This window comes from Choloepus didactylus, chromosome 17 (assembly GCF_015220235.1).
Source record: "Choloepus didactylus isolate mChoDid1 chromosome 17, mChoDid1.pri, whole genome shotgun sequence".
Lineage (NCBI taxonomy): Eukaryota > Metazoa > Chordata > Mammalia > Pilosa > Megalonychidae > Choloepus > Choloepus didactylus.
The window spans coordinates 35835606-35841605 of record NC_051323.1 but is presented as its reverse complement, the minus strand read 5'-3'; the positions used below and the strand labels follow the sequence as shown (position 1 = coordinate 35841605).

The 6000-nt window shown below is 39.8% G+C and overlaps 1 long non-coding RNA gene across 1 annotated transcript in view; it reads left to right on the top strand.

Moving 5' to 3' along the window:
- The first annotated feature begins 213 nt into the window (after positions 1–213).
- Positions 214–6000, top strand: part of LOC119512608 — a 29501-nt gene continuing 23714 nt past the window's right edge. Inside the window, exon 1 of the long non-coding RNA XR_005212414.1 lies at positions 214–303. This is a non-coding gene — a long non-coding RNA (uncharacterized LOC119512608). The remainder of the gene's footprint in view (positions 304–6000) is intronic.

The following is a 6000-nucleotide window of genomic DNA, read 5'->3' as shown; positions in this document are numbered from 1 at the left end:
GAAGGGAGAGGAGGGAGAGAGATTGAGAGGGAAAATGAGAGAGACTTATTTCTCTGCCTCCTCGTATTTCCATTTCTACCAGGCTCGCTCCATTCCCTGAGAGGCCAATATTGGGAAGGAAACGTCTGTCCTGCCTTCCTTGCTCCACATCTGACTCAAAGGATTGGGAAGAGGATGGAGCACTGAGCACCTCCCTCTTCCTCATTTTCAGGAGCCCTTGTTCTAGGAGGTATACAGTCTCCTCCTCTGCAATGTGCAGTGACCTGCTCTGGATGGAGAGATGGTGGCCGTAGGATGGTGGAGGTAGGGAAGGCAGTCTTTGATTGTACAATTTTGCCCCAAATTGTACCAATAAATTTAATTTGCTGGGAGAGGAATAGTTAACAAAATTTGTTACTAGATCTAACCCCGTTTCCCAGCCAGCCTTGACAGTTTATGAGTTGAAACCGTATTCTGTCTATTTGACTCTTGCAGCTTACCTCTCTTCATGGGTTCCAAAATCAGAAATTATTTAAGGTGGTAAGCTGTCATCCCTCTGAAACTTCCCCAAGACACAATGCAACTGAGAGTCCCCAAAGAAAGTTATTTTAATAATTTCCCTTTTTGATAGGGATTTGCTTTTTCCTGCACTTTATCTGGGTCCATGAGTAAGGGGCAGAATGGATGAGAGAGTCTTGTTAATGACTTAACTCGTATTTCACCACCTCCTAATGCACACCCCATTACAGCTACTTACATACAAACTTACTTTCCATCTCCTTCTCTTCCGTTTTCCAACTCCCTTTCATGACTCTGTACATTTTCATTGCCCTTGCCCTTCTTACATTGCCCCTACCCCCAAACACTTTTCATCTGCTCAAATGCACTGGTTCTCCAGAACTTACTATGAACTAAGAGTGACATGATTTATACACTTTAAGTGAGCTTTCTCAAATATTGCTTTGCAGGGTCATTTGTATTGAATTGTCTTTTGTTGTTGTTTCTATTATTATGTAACAAACCAGCCTGAAAACTCCTTAAGGGCAGGGTGTTAGATTTATGCTTGCTTGTATGTTTCAAAATGCTTCATAAGTATTAGGTGTTTCATGAGTATTAGTTGATCGATTTATCTACAGGATAGTCTTGGTAGGGTCATTTTAGAGTAGATATTAAAATATGTTATTAGAAAGATGGCGACTCTGAGAGGTGATTAATCCATTTAAGCCATTGGCTTTTAAATTTGCCACCTCTTATTAGTTGTACTAATGGAGGTTGACAGAAAGAAACAGTCTCATCTATTTTGGCTTAATATAAAAATAGTTAACATTATTGAGCCCTGCAACAGAACATCATCAAGCTAAGCATGTTTTAGATATTACCTCATTTAATCATTACAACGATTCTGAGGTCATTATCCTTGTTTCACCCAAGAAGCTGAGGCTCCAATATATTGACATGTTGTAGGTTTCAGAGCTGGGATTTGAACTCCAGATTTCTTGACTTCAGAGCCCAAACTTTTACACCATTACTATGCTGCCATAAAGCTTTTCCATACCTATTTTTAAAGGGTATTCAGCGGGCCTTTTATGCTCTTCAGTTGTGGTGCTAAACAGAGAAAATTTGTAGGATGTTAGTTCAATGGTTGAGACTATTGCTCTGGAATCAGCTGGACCAGAGTTTGAATCTCATCCCCATTATGTAAAAGCTGTATGATCAGGAGTAGGTTCTTTAATTTTTCTGGAGATAGTAATTCTATTAGATGAGATAATGCTAACAAACACTTAGCACAGCACTTGTAAGTGCTCAAGAAATAAGAGCTATTTTATTATTACAATCACAATAGAAATATATAGTAAACCAATATTTTTTAAAACCTTTATTCTTTCTTTAGATGTAATTTATAAGATATTTGCCTGGCACCTATCAGTTCATCCTATAAGTCTGCAAGTTGATCAACAGAGACATATAAACATGAACATGGAAGGATTTGGGGAATGACTTTTCTGGGAGCATGTTTATGTCTCTCTCTCTCTCTCTCTCACACACACACACACACACATGCAATTTCATTTCAGCTGTATAGGGCAGTGGCTGGGTGTGGTGAACTCTGAGACACTTGAATGAATGCTGGCCATATTGAGGAGTGCAGGACCAAGAGGTTTCATATGCAGGACTGGGAAAATTTCTGGGTTTTGCACTTTACTGTATTTCTTCAGGGTCTCTGCATTTTGCTTATTTGTTTGCTAAATGAAATTGGGACTGTGGTAGCTTTATATTTGAAAGGCTATGATACTAAGAACACCATCTTTAAAGTGAGCAGACCTGGGCTGTTATCCTTTCTTTACCACTTACTGACTTCGTGACCTTGGGGAAATCCTTGGTTGCGCTGAGATGCTGTTGCTTAGTTGGTAAAGTGAGGGTAACAATGATACCTCTTCTTAAAGCTTAGGGTTGTTGTGAAGATTAAGGAAGATAAAGGTGCGAAGTGCTGTTTTGCACCTTTGTCCTCCCCAAATTCTTTTTGTCTCTGCATATGCATGAGCTTATAGATTCCTCTCTCTAGCTCGTGATAGTCTTCTTCTACCCTCTTCTCCCCTGCTCCAAATCTTGAAAAAGAATAGGAAAGTTTAAAGGTTGAAAAAAAAAAAAAATATCAGCATGTTTGTGCTGTTGGCCTTCACCTGGGAGGACTGAGCATCTTGGTCCAGCCATGAAGCAGCTCCCTTCTCCACTCACAGTCTTCTTGGAGCCTCCCGCTGTGGCTGTTTGCAGGCATAGCCTCATTGGGAATACCTGTATGCTCCTCAATTCCAGCCCAGGTGCCATCTCAGAGTCACTTTCTGAATTTCTATCATCAGGCAGGTGGTAATATGTGACCTAGAAAAGCCAAGTTACTAACCTGAGGGTACTAAGAAAGGGAGTGGGAACTAGACCTTTTGATTACATCATATTGTACTTCCTACAAGCCACTGAACAAGGGAAAATCAGGAGAGAGCCAGGGCCTGAAGAAGAGGAGAGTTGGAAGAGTAGACATAAAATAGAAAGTGGAAGTGGCTACTTATGTCCTTTTCCAGTAGGAAAACATTTATACAAACATACATACATCTTGCTTCTGTCTTTTGGCTATTGTGAATAAAGCTATTGAGAGTATCAGTATACAAGTTTCTGTTTGTGTCCCTCTTTCCAGTTCTTTAGGGTATATACTTCGAAGTGGAGTTGCTGGATCATATGGTAATTCTTGGCTGCCAGTTTTTAAAGTTTGCTTCACGAAATTTTTCTACTGAAAGTAAGGAGCTTTTTTACTTGGTTAACATTGGGTGAGTTGATCTGGAGATGCTTCTTTCTTCTCTGATCATGAAAAAAAAAATCCTCCCTGAATTTAATTGAAACAAAAATCCCAGAATTAGGCTGAGGCATCTGCACTTTTTAAATGATTTTCTAACCCAAATCTCAAAGAAACCAAAAGAGCAAGAGGGATTTGTATGTAACCAGGGTGAACACAGGCATGTACAAAGAAAGCTGACACCATATCATCATGTGTTTCCTTATGATTAGTAAGTTTTCTATTCCCTCTCTGTTCCAATTTCTGTGCCCCCTTTAGAGTTTATGTGCTTTTTTGTGGAATCAGAGGACATTTATAATATTTTCTTGCAGCCTTTCTTAAGCACATGCACTTGCTCACAGAATGATGAAGGAATCTTCCTTTAACCCACGTATTCTTTGCATGTTGACTAGAAAACGAATGCATTAAGAACTTTTAAATTAAAATTTAAATTGTCACATGCTAGGAATCTTCTCTATAGAGCAAGCAACTTACCACATGCAACAACACCTCTTTTGGCATCAGTATCTAAAAAAACGTCTAATTGAGAAGATTAGATGCTAAGAAATAAATGCAGAGTCAGATCTTTCTAAGGGAAACACCAACACATTCATAGGAAAAATTGAAAGGCCTGAGACTTACGTGTGATTGAAACTGTATTCAAATGATAGCAAGATAATTAATAAGAAAATGAACAGTTTCATTTATCAGAACTCAATTCATTACAGTACTCAATGTTTTTGTAGTCTATAAAATACTCAAAGTTTAATAGTCTCCTCAATGTTCTCACAGTTAGAAGGAAGCAATCCATTTCCATTATATGTGCTAAATTTCGTGGTCTTCTGCAATGGTGCATAGTAAAGGGCCACTTCAGCAAATGCAATCAAATGGTTTCATTTACTTCAGCATGCAAATTCAAGCTCCCTCGTGCAGTTTAATACAGAAAAAACTTGCTGGTGTGGCATATACTGGTGGCTTTGTTTGATTCTCCTTAGACAGAGTAGAGGTAAGGAGCTAGCTAATAAATTTTGCAATTTTATGTGGAAAACATCAGAGCAGCATGCAAAATGTTTAATAGTATAGTGATTTTTGTTCAAAGTACATGTTCACAAGACACTCCTTTATAAATGCCTACCGCCTGGAAATATTTAAAAAAGTGCAGAATTTTAATTTTGTTAAACCTTGCCGGACAATCAGTTCTCTACATATGAGAAGAAGAAAACAATCCAGTTTTCCTTTAGTTGCTAAAATGGGAGAAATGCAAAAGCTGGAAAACTTGATCTTGTAAGCAATGTTTCCCTTCTCTGGTAGCTCAAGATTCATGGAACCCCACCCTCACGAGAATCATTGTGGAAACCCGGGCCCTCTATTGATGTATCCTCAGGCTAAAAGAGGCCCCAGCCTCTTTTCTTACCCTTTCTTGTGTTTATCAAACTTTATAGTTCATTTCATTTGATGTCCTAGCCCCAGGTATCTGTAATGTCTAAAATGTCTTTGTCTCAAAAAGCCAGAAGTGCTGGTAAATAAATTTATCCACCTAAAAGGACATGATGCCAATTAAAGTACGAGGATTTCACAGATAGGAATGGTCGTGTAGTTCTGTTTTTAAAAGAAAGAGTATTTGCTTGAGTCGCCAAAGTGCCTGAGATGGTCACTTTGCCAAATGGCACATATAGCACTAGCAGTGAGGCGCAGGGTAAAAGCATCCGCTTCCAGAAAAATAGACAATGAGCAGTGTTCCTCAGAGCTGAGGTGGAGGTTGTGGCCACACAGGAAATAATGGCACAACTACTGGTTTCCTCAGTTGTCCTTGGATAAAAGACTGTTTTCGGGAACTCCCAGGTCAGACCTAGAAATCTGTTGGCGCAGCCTTGGTGGCTGCCCCCAAAATGACAAATATCATAGTTCTGGAATATGTCCAGAGAGGAGGAACTGGAATGTTGGCAGCTAGGGGGTTATGGTGGGGGTGAGCAGATCCACCCCCTGCATTTAAGGTCATCTCTATGTAAGACTTCTAAATTGATCTCTGATCAGGTTCATGAGCTCTTGGCTTACATATCCATCCACAGATTTGACACATCGTGCCCCACAGATGTCACAAAATTAATTGATTCTCTACCCCCTGCATTGTGTCTTCGCTATCTCATGAATGACACCTCTGTGCATTCCCCAAATACTCCAGAGAGAAATTCAGGGATCATCCTGGGTGATTCTTTCCCTCATCCTACTCTTCACATCCAATCCATCAGTGAGTCCTGTCAGTTCTATCCTCTGCTTCTTAGAAAGGGAACCCAAGAAATGTTTGCAGAATGAATGAATGAATGGATGGATGAATAGGGTAAAATGGGCAAGACCATCACAGAAAGACACACTGCAGGGTCTGCAGAGGGACAAGCCTGAGCTAAGGCATGGGCAGAATCTATAAATGTGTGAACCAAAAGGAAAAAGAAAATGCACTTTGGTCACCAAATCCCAAAACACCAGGCTGGGAAGACTGCCTTTGACATTTGAGGGAGGTGATTTTAGAAAAACGAATTTGTGAGACTCATGAATCAAGAGGTAATCTAGGGAGGATATATGAATGAATATCAAAAGGGTTTGAACCATTTTGCAAATGACAGTGCATTAAAAGCCACCAAATTAAACCCGGAGGCCAGGAATTATTATAGGTGAAGACCAAGGAAGACCCCTCTCCCCCC